This window comes from Xiphophorus couchianus, chromosome 9 (genome assembly GCF_001444195.1).
Source record: "Xiphophorus couchianus chromosome 9, X_couchianus-1.0, whole genome shotgun sequence".
Lineage (NCBI taxonomy): Eukaryota > Metazoa > Chordata > Actinopteri > Cyprinodontiformes > Poeciliidae > Xiphophorus > Xiphophorus couchianus.
Genome location: NC_040236.1, coordinates 23,939,270 through 23,961,443, shown reverse-complemented (window position 1 = coordinate 23,961,443; position 22,174 = coordinate 23,939,270). Strand labels below are relative to the sequence as shown.

At 41.3% G+C, this 22,174-nt stretch overlaps 1 long non-coding RNA gene across 1 annotated transcript; it reads left to right on the top strand.

Annotated features, from left to right (window-relative positions):
- The first annotated feature begins 9,336 nt into the window (after window positions 1-9,336).
- LOC114151291 (uncharacterized) lies at window positions 9,337-21,787 on the top strand. Its single transcript, XR_003596913.1, has 3 exons — window positions 9,337-9,346; window positions 10,358-10,362; window positions 21,707-21,787. It is a non-coding gene; the product is annotated as an uncharacterized LOC114151291 (long non-coding RNA).
- Window positions 21,788-22,174: the final 387 nt, after the last annotated feature.

The following is a 22,174-nucleotide window of genomic DNA, read 5'->3' as shown; positions in this document are numbered from 1 at the left end:
AAGGCGAAGCGAACGAGGAGGAATGAATTTTAAGTGACACAGTCGAGCGCGTGTCTTTATCCCGGAGACTGTCCCGCCAGCCCCGGACGCATGTAGCCGCCTGACAGTGTGTGATTTATATGACAACGTTTATACTGAGGTGAGCATAATGTCATTATCATATTGGAGAATGTTTTGGGTTCTCCCTGGGGGGAAGTGCGCACAATTTCACTGTGTCTCTCCACCTAACCAGGGCCAAAGATTAATGATAAACATGACAAGGACAAATTAGAATATGCAGAAGTGAACATGAGCCCGCCACACCAAATATCCCTGAGCGAAATAAACACGCCTCCGTTCGGATCCGCTCCCGCCCGCTCCATTCTCCAGTTTTAGGGAAATTTCTTTTGACGTATTCATGGGCTATTATAGCATGGCCTGCCATTTTAGACAATGGCATTAGCTGTCAGATGTAATGACAGCACACACAGCTGGACACTAGGTAGCCCAAGCCCTGTCTGAGATTAACATATTTTGCACACACACACAAATTCAGTCAAGGAATTGGTCAAATATTTTAAAAATCTATTTATATTATTCATATATTTAGTGTTTCTCTGAGTCTGTACCTTCCCACACTTATGAATGTAGACTATCAACAGGCAGGTCTCTAGAAATGGCCTAGTAGGACCATTATCGTATCGCATCGTTTATCATTTATTGTGATAAATCTTTTATCATAAGAATTTTGATAAGAGATTCCAATTAAAGTTTAAAACCTCCCTAAACAGTCTGGATTGATAGTTCTACTCTTTTCTCCACAGTTCATTCAAGAAATGCACCAATAAATAACAAAAACACAATTAAAATAACTGTATAATTTAGTGATGCAAATCACACAGTTCTTTCTGTGACTGCTGTCCTAAAAAAATCGCATTAGAAATGGAAATGTTTTCTAAGAGCATTGATTGTGTTTGTGGGGCTATAATTTCTGTGACACACAGTCGGTCATACAGTTACCTGATAAAGAAGTGATAAATAGTTTGTACCGTCACTTTTATCACAATAGTACCACAACCTATCACCCACCTCTAAGCCAAAGTCAAACTCTTATCCAGACACTATTTTTATAACCTCATATGATTGTTATGAAGTTTGTGATAAGCATCGTCTGGTAAGGTGTGTGAGTGTTTCACAGAAACCCAGACAGGAGTTTTATTCAGGTTAATTATCCATTTCACTTCTAGTGAAACATGAACGTCAGTATTGATAATTGTCAAATTTGAATGACAAGGCTCTGCTTTATTCAATGAAATGATCACATGCTTCAGAGAACAAGATGATGACAGAATGTGGGAACACCAGATGCCCTGTTGTTATTACAGTTAAGGTAATATACAGCTAAGGCCCAACTTATTCACACCCTGTCAGATTTAGAGTTGGAGAAAATACTTTTACCATCATCTTTCTTCTGATTGGAAATCAATTTAAGCCTTTTTTGATCAGTAAGAGTAGTAGGAGCTAGAGATTTAGGGTTTCCAACCTCTATCTATCTATCTATCTATCTATCTATCTATCTATCTATCTATCTATCTATCTATCTATCTATCTATCTATCTATCTATCTATCTATCTATCTATCTATCTATCTATCTATCTATCTATCTATCTATCTATCTATCTATCTATCATTACACTGATTGTGAGATACTAGCACCAACTGGATGGACCTCTGTTGAATTAGGTCAGTCACTTGAAAGGGTGGTGAATATTAATGCAATCATTTGTTTTATGCTTCATATTGTTAATTAATTGCCAATATTTTGACTAAATGTTTTGTAAACCCATCACAGGATTCCATAATAAGTTCTCCCAGTGTGTTTAACGTTCAAACAATCAATGAAAAGTTGGTTAAATACATTCACTGATGAATTTCAACCACTTAATGCCAGCTTACCCTGGATATTGAGTGCAGCATTGCTCTGGATTGTGGGGTTCAACCTCGAGAGTAAAATTAGTCAAAATATACCTCAAGGCAACACGGGGTCATGACGTTTGTATTGTGGGTCCGATGCGACCGGGCTCGTGTCGGACCAGTCGGATCGGATACGACCTAATGGTCCATTGGGTTTGAATTCACAGAGTAGGACATTAAAAGCCAGCCGAACAGCAGCAGTTTATTGAAATAAACATCTGCGACCTCTAAGACGGAGGTGTGGGCAGTGAACCAGCTGAGGCCAAGATGCTTGCTCCAAAACAAAGTGATAGAAAGTAAAGAACACTATAGCATACTATATTAGTTTAATTTGAGTCGACGCATCAAAGTAGCTCCATCAACTCCACCACTTTCCTCTTCCAAATTTTCCACTCGGGTGCTGGTGTCTATCTCCAGGTAACATTCCGGGTGAGAGGCGGGGTCACCTTGGACAGGCCGGCAGTCTGTCACAGGAAAACACAGACAGACAGGACACACAACCATGCACACAATTTCGAAAGACCAATTAACCTGACAGTCATATTTTTGGTCTGTGGGAGGAAGCCGGAGAGAACCCACCATGCACAGGGAGAACATGCAAACTCCGTGCAGAAAGACCCCGGGCCGGGAATCGAACACAGGACCTTCTTGCTGCAAGGCAACAGTGCTACCAACTGCGCCACTGTGCAGCCCCTAATTGTTCATAAATATATAAAAAGATTTGGTTGCAGAAGCATTGAAGCGCCTCCATCAATATATATCAGCATTCTAGCAGTTTGTAGCAAAAAAAGAGGGAACAGACAGTCTATTCTGAAAATGTTGAAAAAAACACAATTTCACAACTGCTGTGTTTCAATTAAACAAGTTGTTCAATTTCAAATCACATGTCAATAAGTCTGTTCATTAACAATCATGTCAGCGTAAACAGCTACATGAGATAGATTCATAATTCAGCCAAGGCGCTAGCGCTCATCCTCTATCAGCCAATCAGAGGAGACGTCTTATTCAGCTCCTTATATGTGGCAGTAGCAACATATGTGGCGTTTCGGGGAAATTGTAATATGCGATTTTACATAAGAGCGATGGACTCCACATGTTGGAATGACACACAACTTTTCATGAACTGTGTGAAGCTGTGAGATCTGGTGGAGCCAGATGGACGCTGTCCAAGGAGGCCTGTGTGTAGAAATAAAAGAGTTGCTGCTATGTACAAACTGGCCTGACTCAGTTTATTTCCATCATTCCAGTTTGTGCCATTTTATGGTCAGTGGAAACGTAGACAGTGACGAACTAACCGGCACTAAAGTTGACATCTCCTTCTCCTATTGGCTCCAAACTAAAGGAACATTTCATACTTTCTGTTTCACTTACCTTCAAGATCTAGAATACTTTGATCAAAGCTGAACTGGAAAACTGAACCTTGAAAAGATCAGAGTTTGAGATTTTTGAATCTATCAAGACAAAAAAAGTAGCATTTTCAAGTTTCTTTTGAATGTAAAAAAAAAACGTAAAAAAACAAAGTAAAGAAGGAATGAAATATTCTACTCTGAGAACAGCTTGAGAATCATGACTCCATCTTGTTTTCGTGAACACAGTGTTGCATATCAGCAGCATCTTTGATACAATAAGAGTGCATTACTTTTTTTTATGAAAAAAAAAGCACCATCGCTTTTTTCTAGTAGTTACAGACAGGTAGCCTTATTGTTTCTGATAGAGAACATAAATCCTAATAACCAGCAGTAAGGACAACTGAGCCATTAGGTCCCATGAGTGACTGTCACATCCGATGGTGAAGCCTCTCCTCCATCCCCGAGCCGAGGCCCCGGAGATGGATGGGCCGCCGCTCCGTGGCGCGCCGCAGAAGTCAGCGCTGATTAAAATATCCACCCTGACTCCTTATTTTCTATTACAGACCCACTCAGGCGGGCCTAGACCCTCTCAATTAAAGAGCTCGGCCCCGGATGAATGGTGATGAGGGGGTGAACGGTGGCTGACACAACGCCACAGTCACTATTTGTCCTCCTGACAATTGGGGAGCAATTTGTTTCATGCCAACTCATGCTTAAGGTTTTTCAGAAGGTCTTATTTGATACCAGCAGGACTGGCTGCGGCTGTCACAACCCACTAAAGTGCTGCTCTCTGTTTTGATTATGCGCAGATGACTTCACCTCGCTGTAACACTCCGTCGTTCGCCATAATTAGATCGCTCGGAATCTTGTTTCCCGAAGACGCCACCGGATGTAGGGGATCGTACCACGACTTGGCCTCAGGGACGCAGATTTAATCTGAACGCCGCTGCTTAGATTCACAAAAGTAATTATTATAGGAGTTTAAAAGATCCTAATGTAAGCTTTTACAACAAGCCCTTTAACCGCAGCTTAGGAAAACAAAAAAACAAAAAAAGGGGGGAAAAGAAAGTGAGAAATGGTGGCGAGTTTTCAGAGAGGATGTCTTAGGCTCCGGGCACAATGCGCTCCAGCTCTCAGCGACTGAGCCACGCTCTCCGGCGGGAGCGGCTAAAACTTCTGTGGCGATATTCCCCCATTGTGCTTTGAAAAGGGGCTTTTGAAATGCATTAGCCCTACACACTTTCAGAAGAAAGAGTGAGCACGGATTTGAAACACAGCGACGGCGCGGAGAATGAGGAAGAAAATAAGAAATAAATACGTTTTTAAAAAGACAGGCGCGCAATCGCTTTTCAAAGATCCGCCCCTTTCAGATCTCTCTTTCATTGTTCGCTGACGACTTGATGCTTGCAAAGTTCTAAATAAATATATAAATATATATATATATATTTCCCTTCTTCTTCTGTTTTTTTTTTCTCTTCTGCCGTTGCAAATTTGTTTTCAGCCACATAAAACAGCCTTTTCTCATTTCAAGCAGCAGTGTACGCAGTGGAAAATCTTTCACATAATATACCCTTAAAAGCACATTACTGTGTCCCATACACCGTAAAGAGTTAAGAACACAGTTAATATTTACAGTTGGAGAAGAAAAAAAAAAGGAAATGGAAGAAAAGGAAAGGATTTTGCCGGGGAATAAAACACCCCCACCCACGTATACACACTCACTCTTGAGTGCAGCACTTGAACAATTGCTATTCACAATCCTATCCTTAATGCCTAAGACCAACATAAAAGAGGGGAGTTTAAGAATATAGGGATAAGCCCTTTCAGCTTTTCTAAGTCTTAAGGCTGGTTTATGCTCCATGAATACTGAGCATCGGCAGCCAGTGCTGTTGCCACTCTAAATAGATATTACAATGATTTGGGAACAATGCGTTCCACTGATTCCCTCAGACACAAAAATACATATATGTGTATATATAGTGAATAGGAGGCAAAACATTAGCGCTCCATGACAATACAAGCATTTTTTGATGTCGAACGGCAGAGCAAGATTAATGTCTGAGCGAGAGAAAAGGCGAGATACCACTTTGGGTGTTTGCTGGGAAAGCTGCGGCGAGAAGATGCTTTGAGAGCCTAAATCCCCCCCGGAGTACAATGCAGGGCTGCTGATACAACCAACAGACACGGGGTCACCTCCCCTCAGGGAGACAATGCAGGCACAACAACAAGCCGGAGTGAGGAAGCACCGGGGACTGCGGCGCGCACAAAGGCATCCAGAAGAAAGGGGAAGAAGTGTGTGTGTGTGTGTGTGTGTGTGTGTGTGTGTGTGTGTGTGTGTAAAATGAAAACGCAATTTGCCTTCGTTTTTCCATCATCATTATTATTGCTAAGAAACGTCAAGGGCTGCTGAATGTCAACGGAGGACAGTGACCCACCGTTCTCTGCGAGGTATAAGAGTTCCATGTGCTTCCTTACAAATGTGGCAAAAACTTTGTCGATAATCCGCCAATGTGGAAAAAAAAAAAACAAGTTCACGATTGGGTTTGTTTCTGTTAAATAAGAAACTCAATTGACAGTCACACATGAATAAGCTTGTTCATGCAAAACGTTATTGAAAAATAAACTTCTTTTGGACGTACGCCATTATGTGAGATATGTTCATATTTCAGTCACGGCTCTAGCGCTCATCGGCAGCCGTCAGAGGAAACGGCGGCGTCTTTTTGAGACGTTGGAGCGACAAACTCCTTCTACTTGGTAGCAGCTACAAGTAGGCTACCTGTGTTTCCATCGAGAATCTACGCAAAACTTTGTCGATATTCTGCCGAAGTTGAAACCCCCTCCACCCACAAAAAAAACGCAATTGCGGAGTTTCCGTTCAATAAGAGACGCAATTAAAATCACACGTGAACAAGTTTGTTCACGCGATGTCATTGAAAACCATGGCACGTTATTGTCCCCCTACATCTTCCTGTGATCTTCTTCGTCTTTCCCACCAGTTGTCGATCACGTGACTCGTGTGACGCAAAAAGTTTTTTCATCACAGCTTCGCAAAATAGTCTTCATTTCGATACAAACAAAAAACCGTCTTATCTTAGCGGAAAAAACTTTTGATCAAAAAAAACGAGTTTTTTCAAAATTTTCGTGCTTCCATTCGGGGTGGGCACTTATCATTTATCATGATGCATTTTTTGTCAAAATAAATTCCAATTAATGATGTTTCACCCCCGTCTGATCTGTCCATATTATCAGGAGACATAGTTTTACTGTTTTCCTCACTGTTTGTTCAATGAAAGCATCAATAAATACCAATAAATTTGAAAATACGCTTATGCATTTCAGTAATGCGAAGAACACTTTTTCACTCACTAGAAATGAGAAGGTTTTTCAAGAGTATTATTAGTGTTTGTGGGACTATAATTGATGTGACACAGAGTCAGGGTCATACAGTTACCTAAAAAGGAAGCAATAATCAGTTTGTATTGTCACTTTTATTGTTATCACAATACCGCTGGCAAAATTTGGTGATAAAACTTGAAGTCCATATCGCTCACCCCGATTCAAGCAAATTTGTTTCCAGAATCCCAGTTTGTACAGTTTTGCGGTCAATGCAGCTAGCGCACAGGAGAATTTCAAATTCTAAAAGATGCATTGCTTGATTTAGAAGGAGGCCGCCTCACAGCACAAGAGAAGTACGGATAAGCAGTTTTTTCTCTCTCTCTCTCTCTCTCTCTTTTTTTTTTTTGCCACTTAAGCTTTCCAACCGGCCTCAGGGCTCCGGAACAACTCCGACCCTTGTGTCTCCTTTCCCAATCCAAGATTAGCCTGTCTTCTTGTCTTAATCCAGCAGAAACGCTGCATCCTGACTCCAACACCTCTCCACAATTACTGCACTCCATAATCCCCTGCCTGCCTCCATTTTCCCTACTGCTTTAAGAGGGGGTAAAGATCAGGGGTGAGCACTCATCCCCGAGCCCTCCCCTGCCTCTCACCATGGCAGTTAAGTGTCTGTGGAAATCATAGAATGAGTAAGCCTTGTGACAGCTTATTAATACTCCTCTCTTCTCTGAGGGTTTACCAGTGGTCAGTCCTTAAGTACACTGTACTGGATTAAAAGGATTTGCTTGTACCGTAGGTTGGCGCCGGCGAAGAGGTAACCCCACTCCCCCCCGCCACAGTTCTGGCGTTTTAAGGTGTCACTCGAAGGGTCTGCGGGTTGCATTGTGAGCCAGGCCGATGGCTCGCCAGATATAACGCGGAAACACCAGGCCGGGGTCTTCGAGAGCCCCCTTGATCCGCTTTCAGGAGCCGCGGCGCTTGAGCTGAGGTCTGGAGAGGGCTTTTGAAATCAGTCCTTTTTTTTTCCAACTTTGAGAGTTTCTGCCCGTTCCAAACGGTGACCACCGCAGTTTTCCCCTCCACTCCGAGGCGCTCTTCGTCGCGGCGCTGAACAATCGCTCACAGAGAGACGGGCTTAAATGAATCATCCTGCTGGCTTAGCATAGCTTGGCTGCCTCTGTGCTTCTGGATGCCTTTAATGCGTTTGTTTGCCTGCGGGCCCTCTCTCTGATTCTTTCTCTCCCGTCGCTTTCCAGCCCGGATAGATTATGCGTTTCTATATATTTATTTCAAACCCTAAATGGACTCGAATCGATCAATACCTTCATTGTGCGTGTGACGAAAGCGGCGCAGGAGGGGCGGCGGGGGGAGGAGGGGGGCCCAATGTGACAGATGTTACAATTCAGATTCTCTTTTCAATCTTTTGCGAGTAAACACAATGGCATATCGAAAGGCATTTCAAAAGCTGTTCAAATTGATTTAAGTTAGCTCCTTGTCATAATGCTGTGTGTTCACAAGTATCACAGAGATGACTGGGAATGGGGGAAAGAGAGTAAAAGAAAAGCAGCCTCCTCCGAGGAGTCTAAGCCATTGTAGGCTTCTACCCAAGCCTTAGATTTTAAAAAGGGACCAGGCCTAGAAAGATTTGCTCAGAAGTCTTTTCAGAAGATTTTTTTTTTTTTCCCGAGCTAGAGATAGTCATCACGGAGAATAAACAACTTACTTTCAGGGAAGGGAGGGACATGAAAGAATACGGAGGCAAAAATGTCCCACTGGTAACAAAATCAAGGAAAGTAGAAGGGCATCGGAATCCTCTGAGCCTCCATATCAAATGTCCCACACGATGTGGAATACACAATAAAACAAAAATCAAAAAAAGACAACACTTGAGCATAATGTACCGATTGACATGAAATATCAGTAAGACAGAGGAAGTAAGAAAGAAAAAAACAGGGACAGAAAGGAGCCTAAAAACGATATGATTGGGATTTTTTCATACAGGAAGTCACAGCCCCGCTTTCCTCCACAGCAGAAAAAGGTGAGATCTTAAACATGTCTGGTCCAAACTCATATCTTCAAAATTATTACTGCAGCTCAACTATATTAACCGATGGAAGTAGGGGTGGGCATTTATCGTATCGTTTATCGTTTAAAATTGATCATGATACAAATTTAGATTTATCGCTGTCTCGATACATTTCAGATAACGTCAAAAAAACTCGACTAAAATGCCATTTTTACTATTTAGTCCGCTGCTTTTTTCCACAAGAGCAACAATAAACATCTGTAAAGTCAAAAATATGATGAAACGATTTGATATAAATCACACATATTTAAGCAAGTAGCCTCCAGATGAAGCTTATTTCAAATAGGGATGCGTTTCCAAGAGCAGTTTCTGGGTTTGTGGCGCTTTGAATGAAAGTCACAGCCGTACAGTTACCTACAAACGACGTTATACACAGTTCTTATGGTCACGTTATCGCAATAGATTGCAAAATATTGTGACACAATTCTACGTCCTTGTCGCCCACCTTTTGATGAAAATACAACTGAGTTGGATCTTCTGCTGCCCCGGTTTCATCCAGACTCATTTGTTCTGTTTATGGATTGCTGTTTTGTTTTTGTTTGTTTTTTTGGAGCTGCTGATCTGCCCATGCGTCTTTCAGAGAAGAGTTGACCACAAGTGTGCAGCAGCGTGCTACCAGCTGTGATGGATGGGTGAGGAAGAGGAGGAATGAGTTTCTCCGAGAGGGGATGAAGGGTAGAGCCGGGTTCCACTCCGAGTCGGCAGAGAGCCTCCTGAAGAACAAAACAGGCAATTAGAGCCGCGGCACACAGTGAAGTGGTCATTACTAGAGCTAATGAGCGCCGCTATCTGTCCGCACATTAAAGTGCTCGCTAACGAGGGCTTGTTCATCATCGGGCGAACACAAGTCATCACATAATCCTATCTTCTGTCCTCTCATCCCCCAGAGCAGGGTGGAGGGGTTGGGGTTTGGGGCGTGAGGCTCGTTCTGAGCAGGCAGCGAACAAAAAGACCCAAACAAGCATTTGGCTCTGGACTCGTCAAAACTTGAGTTTCTTCTTCTTGTCACTTCTGCTGCTTTTTTATACTTATTCCTATTATTATGACTCCAAAGGAAGCTTTTTTTGCTCTTTAAATGTACTGCCATCTTGCACTTGTGCTTTATTGATTTTTTTATATATAGCTTAGCACCACTACATGCCTGGACACTCCTCAGAGGAACTTACAGGACTTGATCCTGTTTGAACGCAGAACTCGGCAGCCACCACAAGAGGGCACTGCAGCCAAGCATTTTCTTCAGCGGGTTCTGCTGTGTGGCATACCGGAGCTGTGTAAAACATGGAGAAAAGACAACCGATAGTTGCGTGAGATAAAAAAGGGAGGGAGCGGGGTTCAGAGATTCTTAAAGACTTGTTATCAGTTTGATTCATTCCTGATTAGAAAATATTTAAAATCCTCCCAGAGGGCGAGCAACCTCTGGCTGCTCTCGCATTGGAGGAAGAGGAAGAACGAAAACGAGCCCCGAAACCCTTCGTGACCTTCTGTCTGCCACAGGGAGCGAGTGGCAGAAATGGGAAAAAAAAAAGAAAAAAAAGTTTGGTCTGTCGCTGCATTTGATCAAAGGAGAAGATAAATTTTTGGCTCCTGAAACAGGAAGAAGAACCTCCATGCTTAAAAACAAAGATCAAGAAGAGCATGTGTTGAGAAGACAGACTGAAATCTTATGAATAAAGAAAGTGAAGACATAAAGAGTTGAGTTTGGATTTATTTTTCCCTCCGTGCATTTGTTTCCCTTCAGCGTCTCCACGGGGCGATGTTCTGGCAGTCGCGATCGGATGAACAAGTTTTCTTCTTTTGTCGTTGTGGAATCTGAAAAGCTCCGCCGTGTCTCGTCTCGTACTCTGTAATTATGTTGGGCGGAAAACAGACTTTAATTCTCGTTTAATTGTTTAAGGCTTGCGCAACAGAACGCAGCGGGCTGACAAAATGTTTAACCTTGGGCTGTTAACACACCAAGACTAAAAGTGTCAAACGAGGCTTTCGTATAAAAGATTGAAAAGTTGACCGAATTGGTTCTGATCAGTGAAAGCGCCATTTGTTAGTCCGTTAACTCCTCATACTGTTCAAGAGAAAAAGTCAATGAGCCACTTAGGAAATCGGTGGGCAGATCCAATCAAGACATTGATAATATCGACATTTTTTTTTATCGGTATTGTATCAATGCATTGCAAGGTTGAAACTTTAGTTTCAAATTCCCTCGACATTTTCTTATTTTTGTGTTGTAGTTTCTCAACTGTACCTCGAAAAAGATTTTGTTTCAATTTGCTCTCAAATTATAATGATTTGCATTTTTTTGTAAAAGAAAAAATACACGCAAATTAGTTTTTTCCATTGTTTCCATTCATCATCTTAGAATGTTACAGTATTTTGTAGACATCTATAAACTTTGCACAAATTCTGTACTTGGGTTTTAACAAAACAATTCAAAGGAAAAAAAGCACAAAAACATTTAAAGGTCAGAAGTTTGATATCTTGACCTGAAATCAGCAAAGGTGTCAGTATTGGTAATTCTGACACCTGGTATTGGTATTGTGATCAATACCAAAATACGTTTGACCGCACGCCTCTATTTTTGGCGACATCCTGAGACATGTCTGCTCATTCAGACTGCGAGAGGAAAACAGGAAGGCCGAACGAAGTACGGCGAAGTTTGGGAGTTACGTCTTCTTCTGAGCCATCAACCTTTGTCTGCACTGCAAAAGGACAAAATCAAACAAACAAAAGTATTTTTGTTTAGTTTCTAGCACAAATATCAGGCTGCACTTGAAGTAAGACAAAACTAACTTGTTTTAAGTTAATAATTCTTTAATCTTGATGAAATAATACTAGATCCAATGTCAGATTATTTCACTCATAAGACATTTTCCAATAAGTACAATAATCTGCCAAGGCAGCTGGTACGTTTTCATCAACATTAAGGAAATATTAACTTAAAATCAAGGTATTTATCTCGCTGAAAAGTTACTTGTGAGTCAGTTTAGCGTTATTTCAAGTAAACTTAGATATTTACGCTGGAAAGTAGACCTAAAATACTTAAGATTTTGTGTTATTGTAGTTTGTCTCGGAACGTCAGCAATCTTTCTGGAAACTGCTGGGTTTTCTTTGACTTAAATAACACAGAGAGAGTAATGATATCTGTGCTAACCTCACTAGCAGCACTGCTAGCAAATATAAATAGCTGAAAACTGCTTAAAATGTGAACTCTGGAAAAATGTTTGTCTCAGTTTCAAAATAATACTAAAACCGTCTTTTATTGCTCTCACTCACAGGTGGCCTGACTTATTTGCCTGTAATATAAACAACTCATTACTGCTACTTATAGCCAAAAGCACTTTAATTGTTGTTCGTATTATCTCATGCCTAATATCTGTTGATTTTAAAGGCAATGAGCTGAACTGAAGACTATCGATTCATCTGGGCTTCTCTTCCCTGACACGTTAGGTTTTAATAAGAACATGGCAACTAATAAACTAATTGTTAAACAGGACTGTGGCGGACCCTGTGGAGAGGCGAAGCATATCTGCTGTGCATCTCAAGAGCACTTGTGATTACTTCCTCTCTATTCATCATTTTGTCGCCTGGCCGTGAGGCGTCAATAAACTACTGTCATGGATCCAAGTGATGGCAAATCAGTCAACATTTCCCAGCACAAAGCAACTAATGCACTTGTATTGTTCAACGCTTCATGAAGACACTCTGTTGAAGTACCAGAACGGGACGCCCCGCGTCAGATCACCTGAAGTGAATGTGTGTTCCTGCGAAGCAGATTATCATCTCCACCCAAACCTGCTCCTATCTCGGTCTGGTAGATTTTTAACGCCCACCGTTCAGGTATCAACCGTACCGGAACCGCGTGTCCACGGTTTGAATGCTGCTACGCCTAGAGAGATAAACACACAAACAGATGCATGGACTGATGTGCTCATCAGAAGCATCAGAGGGCTTCGCTGCAAGCAAGTAAGGCCCCCCCCCCTCCCTTGGGCCCCCGAGGGACCGCCGCTGTGCCTGTGCAAACATGCGGACGTCGCTCTGCCACCTGGGAGCGCAAAGAGGGGAAGACAATCACGATCAGCTGGCCAGATAATCTCTGTTTAGGACACTACACGCGTTCGGGCAGAAACGTAAGACTGCACAGGAGTTTGTTTTGTTGTTTTGATTTTTTTTGTCCACAGATGTTTGTTCAGCGTCTAAACCAGGCGGGCCGTGGAGACCGGCGGAGGAAGAAGTCTGGAATGTCGGTTCAAACAGAAGGAAGAGATTTTTGAAGTGAGATCGCGCACTTTTGCTCAGATTGAGTTGTAATGAATTTACTATTTCATGGGACAAAAGCCGCATGCAGAAGCAATTTCAAAGAGCTCCCATTTCGCAGGTCGGCCTCATCTCAGCTGCGCTCGGCGGCAATTGCGCTGCGAGCGCACAAGCGACGCTTAACCACAATTAACCCGGAGGGTCCACCACGCACACCGACGCCATTCAATCTCACTTTGATATCGCCAACAAGTTAGAAGTTGGGAGATTGTCTTGCCCCCCACTCTCATCAGGCATCAATAATTGATTGAGGCCTCTGGGACGCATTGGTATTGTGTCGTTCGGCGGTGATCAGGATATGGACACCTCGGGTGGGAGGAGAGGGCATCCAACTGGTGCTGCGCTTGACCCAACCAATCCTCTATTATTTATTACAGCAAAAAGGATCCTGGTGGCTGGGTTAAGGAGGTCAGTCCACATTTAGTGCTTCCTCAACCGACGTCCCTACAGTTTAGATTGAGCATTTCGCGCTACACTGCCTCTGATTTGATATTAATAACAATCCTCTTTTTACCACTCTCTTCATTGAGATTAGCACCTTTTTTCTCTCCCTACCTCCTTTTGGGTCTAAAACAGGCGTATTATTATCCTCTCAAATGACAAAAGCCGAGGTGTCGTCGAGACAACCGAGGTCATCGCAGATAAATCGCTTTGAAAAATATTCATACCTCTCGATCTTTTTCACCTTTTTTTCCCCAATGAAGACCACAAACCTCAGTGTGTTAAATAGATTTTTTTTAATGCGATCAGCCAAAATAAAAAATGCATAAAGTGTAAATATTCATTTGTATACAGTCAATGCTTTGTAGAATCAACCCCCATGACAAGGATTTTTGTGCATTGTTTTACGCTGACTGGTAACCCGCTCAGAGGTGAACAAGGTCAAAGTTCCAACCCCTAACACTTACACGCTCGCTAACAAATCACATCTAAACATGACCCCGGGCCCCGGGGCTCCAACAATGAGGCGATGCAACACGGTTCCCTGAACCCATTGTGCCTGAGCGTGGCGATAATTCCACATGAAAAAGTTGGACCTGGGAAATAATGACATGAAGTCATCAATCAAAGGCGAACAAAGCCGAGGCCAAAGCACTCGGAGGAAATCTGGGAGAACAAACCTTTAAGTCTCTTATCAGCCGATGAAGGAAATTACACGGCTGCAACCCTGAAACATTTAATTAGCAATTTATGTACAATCGTGCTGTATCACATCTCTTCCACCGCTTCTCCGCCGTCGCTCTCAATGCCTGCAGCAATTTACTGTTGCCGAACATTTCTCTCAGCTCCTTTTGTTTCTGTTGGTATCTCCCTTCTGCCGCGGTCTCATTGTCAACTCCAACCAAAAGTTCCTCTGTCAGATATCCTTATTCCAGAGTACAACAGAACTCATAACAAGTGCAACAACTGAGGGCACCCAGCAAATTAACCCCAACGATGCAACAGATTTGGGAGATTTTCCAAAGGGAAGATCCCATCTTCACAGCACAGCTTCCCCCCACTCCTCCCAGTGATCACAATCGAAGTTGTGTGTTCATTGCGGCCGAGCGTGCACGCGAGTGCGCGGCTGCTAAATTTGTCTTGCCGGGTCACCTTGAGCGTCGCGGCGCACACTGCATGAGGGTCCCGACGCTCTCTCTGGCGCGCTTCGCTGAGTACTTCCTCAAGCGCGACACTCCCACTCCAGCAGGGATTTCCACACACCAACACTCGAATCTCCCTTTCGGAGCCCATTGCTAACCATTAGCGGTGGATTAGGAGAGCTGGTAAACGGAGGAGGAACAGCCCTGGGGGTCCGGCTATCAGGTGGCTCTAATAACTGATTTCCTCACATGACCGTCCGGGGTTGGAGACTAGATAAGTTGTGGATTTAAACTTGCTCATATCTGCCTCTGTTTCGACAAAATGTCGGATGAAACATGGCAAAGAACAGATTGTGGCTTTCATGTTTTTCAAAGAAAAGTCTTTACCTCCCATCATGAGAGGGAACCGGTTGACTGTTTTATAAATTGATTGGCCTGACACTCCTAACAATATCTTGACATTAAGACGTGCAGAGTGACAAGACAGAGTAGGTGGCAGTGGATGATTATGATGATTATCGTACAAAAACTAAAATAAACAAAAGACCACGAGATAAAATGTGTTTTTAAAAGAGACTTAAAAACAGGATGCAAACACGGCAGTCTAATATTTAATGGCAATGTACGCCAACATATTTGCGCAACAACTGAAAAAGTTTGATCTCGTCTATGTTTCTGCCTAGTTTGTAGGAGTTTATGGTCTAACGAGCTTCATTAGATGAGTAAATATCTCACAGGGTGTTCTGAAAACAGACTTCTTCTTACCCCGTCTGAGTTTGCCGTTGTGTCTTTGGGTAAATCACTGCCTTGCTTTGCCTGTTGGTGGTGGTCAGAGGGCCCAGTGGTGCCGACTGAGTGGCAGCTTCGCTTCTGTCTGACTGCCCCAGGGCAGATGTGGCTACAGAGTAGCATACGGCCATCACTGAGTGAATGGATGAATAACTGATTGTTGTGTGAAGCACTTTGGAGTCCTCTGACTTAAATTGCTGTACAAGTGCAGGTCATTTACTATTTATGGCAGTAAGTTAACAAATTGTACATAAAAACAGAAAAACGGTTTACATACTTTTGTTGCCTCCTGAGAGGCATATCTGTCATTTCCTTTCAAAACAAAGGAAGTGACAGAATTTTGTTCATTCAACAAAAGTATGTGTTGACTGAAAATAATTTTTAATCAAAATGTGGCAGGGTGTGAATAATTGTGAGTTTAACTGAAAAGAAAAACATTTGACTAAGACGTACGACTGGGTTCCTCTGAAATAGATCACTTTTCTTTCCCCTTTAGTCATTTGTGTCTAATTAAGTGTGTCAAACATGCAGTGTTGTAAAACTTCTTAGCGCAGAGGTTGCTAGAATATACACATGCTGAAATATTTATTATTATTTGCTTGTTTAAAAAAATAAACTTGACATACATAAAGCAAGACCACCGTGTCGAAGGCAGTGAAATAGCCGATACTCCACTAATGTTGAAAGAAAAGCAATTTTGCGATTTCAGTGTTTCCATTAAATGAGAAACGCAATTACAATCAGTCATGAATGGGTTTGTGCAGGTGATAAGTAATTAGAAAAACATCATCCTCCAACTACTTCCTGTCGTCTTCTTCGTCTTTTCCACCAGAGTAAAAAATTGCAATAAATTCTGCCAATAAAGACTAATAATATTGGACTTTTTGTCAATATCAGACATGCCAATATATTAAAACTCATTTGGCCAATAATAATAATAATAATAATAACAATGCAGATTTTAATCCAAAGCTTGTAGAATAAACTGCTGTTGAGGATTTTTTCCCCTCCATGGTTAACCTCTCTCTTCCTTTTTCTTTTGGCCACCATGAACTCATCGTAATGGTCAGAACGGTGGTTTTTTAGATGGTTAATTAGGTTTGAAGTGTTGTAGGACTTTGTTGAAGCTCCATTTCACGTCACTGATGTTGAGCAGTCATTGCAAATAGCAGTTCTGCTATCAGTTTCCGACACTTTAAAAAAACTTCCACAACACTGACATTATCACGTCATGACGTTGTGCTGTGCTGCAGGTTTGCCTTTTACATCGGTGAGTTATTTTGACAGAATGGCCAGTGTCTAATATTACATTTTACAGCTGATATCGTCCGATACAGACACCACGCCCATAATTTTGTGGATCCCTACTGCTACTTTTTTATTGCTTAAGTCTATCAGCCTATATATAAAAAACATTAATTTATTTATTAATTGAATTCACTGTCTTAGTCAAACTAATCAAGTTTTTTTGAATTTACGTTTTAGGATTTGAACTTTTTAGCTTCCATTTTTACTACAATAATTGTGTTTTTCACTTAGCAAATAAAACTTTAGGAGTTCTTTGGGCTTTACTTTGGTTTCTGAACAATTTATCTCCAATATTTTCAGATCTTTTTCGGTTGCCACACAACTTCTTTGAGATTTGAAACATGTTGCTTTTCCAGCATGACTCCATCGTACTGTTAGCAAGCTCCACAACTGCTGTCGCAAATTTAAATTTTTTTTTAAAAAAAGCTGTAGAGTTAAGTGGCAAATGTCTTTCTCTAAGAAGAGGGATAAACATGTTTTAAGATTTTAAAAAAACCGAGTTAGATATGCTTTGGATTTTTGGCTCAAAAATCAAGGTTAGAAAGCAAAGCTGTCACTCAAGCGTCTTCCAGAGGCTGCCACATTGTGACGGCATCAGGAGCCCGCGGGCCCCGAAACCAGGGACCACTGAGGTGTAACCGAGTGAATCCGAACGTTAGCCTCCATTTGTCAGGAAGACAAAGGCCTGAATTTCACACCGAGGTCACAGTTGCATGGAGAAGAAAGCCGGACCCCGCCAGGTAAATAGGATGTCATTGTGCCACGACAAAGGCATAGTCTTAACCCTGTGACCTCATCAGCTTCGGGGGAACGCTCCTCTATTCACAGGCAGCCATCAGAAGAGGGAGCCTTGCTCCTTTCACAGGTATTAGTTCCCTCAGGCCAGACCGCTGCACTTACAGGACACAAGCACTGCAACCCGTGAGAACAGCAGCTTTTCACTTAACGGGTTAATGGGACACAGGGAAAATGCTGGAGGGGAGAAAATATTTTAGCTTTTAGCTTGTTGTGCATCTTAGACTTCAAGCCACACTTTAAGAAAAAGTGTTCACAAGTAATAGGAGTGGCTCCTTTTTTTTTTTTCTTCCTTCGCTGCCCCACATTTTAAAATGTAGCATCACTTGTTCTCTGATCACACTAATCGGAGCGCCTTAGCAGACGGGAAGCTTTGAAAGCAGCAGCAACTCAAGCTAAAAAGGCTTTTTTTTTTTCCTTCATACAGCCTGCAGCCAAATGGCACTTGTGTTCTGACACGGCACATAAACACGCACAAAGGAAGTTATTAGCGTAGATGCAAATCAAATTACTAGCAGTGTAAACTGCTATTCCTCCCTGCACTTGGGCCTGTAATTACTCCCGCTTATAGGACTTTAATGAATGCTAATGACACACCACTGCAAGGCCATCAGCTAACTCTTGTGCGAGGTTGGGTGATTTTCACTTAAGTTATGAAAGCTTTCGTTTTTGTCCCGCCGGCTCCTATGTGCGAGATTTCAGCGTACGAGAAAAAAAAAACGACCAAAAATCTTTTTGACTTCACCTCCATTACGTCTCAACAGCAAATTGTTTCGAAATTAAAGGCTGTAATTGCATGCAATCGAGCATATCATATATAAAGCGCGTTTTTGCATTTCAAAAGGGATTACACATTCAGCTACACAAAGACTCGCTTGTGGGAACGACAACGGTTGCATGTGCCTTGGAACCAGCGTCTGTCTTTGTTTCTTATTTCTCGTCGTTTCATTTGGCTGATTCTGAGTCAGATCCTAGCAACTAAACAAAACGATGAACATGTCTACCAAAATAAGTGCTCGTATTAAACAAAGTTTTTCTTTCAAAGAGAATTTTCAGTGTAATTACCAGCACTACATGGGTACAGGAGACCAAAAAAATTCAAATAAGTCTCCAGTTAAAACAAAAAAAGGGGAATTCATATTCAACTTAAAAAATTGTGTTGATTGGTCACAAGTAATTGAATGAAGTTTAGCAAACTATCTTCATGTACATTTGTTTACCTTGACGGCTTAATAAACTTCATAAATTTGATTACTTGTGACCAGTAGCATTTTTAAAAAAAAGTTGGAGCATCATTCTCTTTTTTTAGTGTATAAACTCAAAACACATACTTTGGATCAGAGGTTAAAATTACTGTGCAATAAAGCAACCCTGTTATGGTTTTATGAATGAAGTCCGTTTGTCTCACTGTTTATTTACTTTATCGAATGTGGAGGATGTATCCGAGCGCTGACCTCCATCCAGTCTCAGAAATATAAAAATCATGCGTTACATAAAGAATATAGTGAAAACTCATATGAAAAAAAAAAAGAAAATGGAACATTAAGAGTAATGAAAGTTTGACTACACCCTACATTTCCTACTATTATTTATTCTGTTATTGTTTGAAATGAGAAAGTTGATTGGACAATTAGCTGGAGGTTGAACGTGATGTTTGGATCTCCTGTAGTGGTCTGTAGCACATCAAATCTCAAGAAGCTTCTGACTGAAGCTTCTTGTTTGCCGGTGTATCATATTCTCAGTCATCAGTTGATTTTCCTCCACATTAGAATCAAACTGACTCATGACTGTTTGATGTATCATTGTTTTATTCCATTTACATCATTGTCACAATGTAAAGTTAAATTCATGTTCAACCTCAGGCAACTATTTAGTTTTACTTAGTAATAAAAATATAAAATAATAAATAGATATTTTAATTAACCAGCTAGACATATTGACATTTAAAAAAAATAAAATAAAATGGTACATACTGTATATTTGTAATTATTTGATACAAATTCTTCAGATCAAGGAAAAAAATATAGAGTTTTTATCTCTTTTGCACTTTTGAAAACATGCGCACAAATCTAATAGTGCTAGAGAGACATGCATTTAAAAAGGGAGTTACTGCAGAACATAAAGAGCTGCTGCATCAGGCTAAGTGGCAGAACAAATGGCCCAACCAGAGAGGTCAGGGGGAACAGAACCTTAAAACACAGAAAGCGGTGAAAGGTGTTGGTCGCTCTTCTGTTGCTGCGTCTAAAACCTGAAACAAGTACAAACAGAACAGGGAGGCCGTAAAAAAGGAAGTGTCCAGGTGGCCAAGGGAGATATCAAAGCCTCAGGACAGGGAACTCAAAAGCGACTTAAAAACAGAAAATGCACAACAAATGGAAAACAAACAGAAGTCGACGTGTTTGAGGGAACTGTAAGAGACAAACTGCAGAAAATGGGATTTACATACAGAAAGGCCGAATTGGAATTGCCGTTTGCACCAAAATGTATGGTGGAGCATTTCATAAAAGACGTACGACCAATTTCCATCCTCCTCTGTCAACTACTGCTGGAGAATTTTAGGACCTGATGAAAAAGGAATATTGTTTTTTATGCGTGACGTTTTATTTAACCTTTATTTTACCAGAAAAATCCAATTGAGATTAAAAATCCTGAATCCTGACCAAGACTGGCAGCAAAAAACACAGAGGCTACAGAACCTTAACGAGGAAACGCTGCCAGAAAACCAAGAGAAGCCATTACAACGTGTTATTGTTGTCTTTTAGTTTATGATGCCATACTTTTCTTTTCTTCTGTCAAACAAACTGAACCGTTTGATAAACCTGTCCTGCCCCTCGCCTGTGGTGGCGCTGCGCCCAGAATCAGTGAAGAAAACAACATGAAAACCTCTGAAGAAGACACTGAGCGCAGAGTCCTTCCTCACGAAATGTTATCAAACCTGGAGTGGCGTCAGATTTTGGCGGTTGTAAGATTTGGTAAAGACCAAAAGTAATTTCTCCCTCTAGTACTAAAGACGGGTTTGTTTTGGTTATATTTACCCAGAATGCCCTGCACTATAGCATTCAAACCACCAGCGATCACTTCAGCTGAACCAAGACCTGGTTTTTTAGGTGGACCAGAGTTTGCATTTTTGGTCTGATTACACATCAAACCTCCCAGGAGGTCAGGAGTTCATTTGCTTCACCCACTGCAATGAACCCACTGCTTCTCCAACAGGTTTTGATTCTAACCCCAGGTCTTCTGCCTGAGGGACTCAAACCACATAGTTGGTAATGTAATCCCTGGACTCTTTGAAAGTCTTCGTAATGGTTGATTCTTAATTTTCTTCACATGGGGCTGATAGCAAACAGCACTACAAAACAAAGCTTTATTGAGATAACGCAACAATTCAAACCAGGATTCATGCTAGAGATGAACAAACAGACACAATAAATGATTATTTCAGTGCAAAATCACACGGAAAGTCTAGCCGCATCTACCTAACAGTATAAAGAAGTTATAAAAAAGTTTCTTTACACTTTACGTCCACAGAGTCAGACGTAGTCTTTTTGTCTGATGCAGTGGTTCTTCAGAATTTCTGCGCGTGATAAAAAACTTTTGCCAGCTTTACTTTTCAGCCCTTGCGCCTGACCATGGCCGCATAAAAGGAGCCGAGTCAGCAGATATAAACAGCGGGACAAAGCCATGCCTTTAAGAGAGAGGAGAAACTCCTGAAAGAAGAGTCATCATTCAGTTCATTTTCAGCCTTGTGCAAAAGTTTCAGACTTTTATCACTTTCTGCTGCTAAATACATAGAATCACCTGAAAAAGGGGAATAAATGATGGCCTTGGGACAGACAGAAGGTAACAAAGTGCCTTAAAGATACAACTCAACATTCTTTGCTAAGTTGTCTGTTGTGTAATAATACAACACTGACTGTTTATACTTTTGGGTTAAAATTGCATTATGTAACGTTAAAAAAAAAAAAAAGTTTTTTAATTATTTATATATTTTTTTTTACATATTAAAACTGTCATAATAACAGATAAGATGTGAAAAAAATGTAGTTCTTCTGCTTTCTTGCCAGAATACACAGCTTGGTCAGAAACAACCAATCAGAGCCAGGAGGAGGGTCTTAGCGCTGACAATCTTGCTTCTGTATACGCTGTTCACAGCCTCCTCCTTGCTCTCTGCTACACTAAAGCTAGTTTCCCGCAATAGAGCCTGTTATGAATGCTCAAGCTAGCTAGCATAGCCCCTGATGACAGCGGATAAACAGTTTTCCAGGAACTGTAAGTTGCATCTCCATTTAGCAGCAAGTACATGAGCATGACGGACTGCATTAACACCCTCCTCCTGGCTCTGATTGGTTGTTTCTGATGGTGAGTGGTGCATTGATTTTTTTCAGATAAGCTAACAAATGAATATAAAATCATAGATTGATCATTATTGGCTGTTTTGTCATAATTTTATATATTTTCTTATATTTTTTGATGTGCAAACTTTTCAGTTTACATTTCGTGTACTTGCTACTTATTTTCTTGCTTTCGTCTGCAAATGTTAATACAAAAGGGAAAAACTGTCGTACTGAACAAAACTAAAACACATTTTCACAGAGACAGTGAAGCATTAGAAGCCAAAACTAACACTGATCAGCTGAGTTTGAGAAACCCGCAGCCTATAATAGTA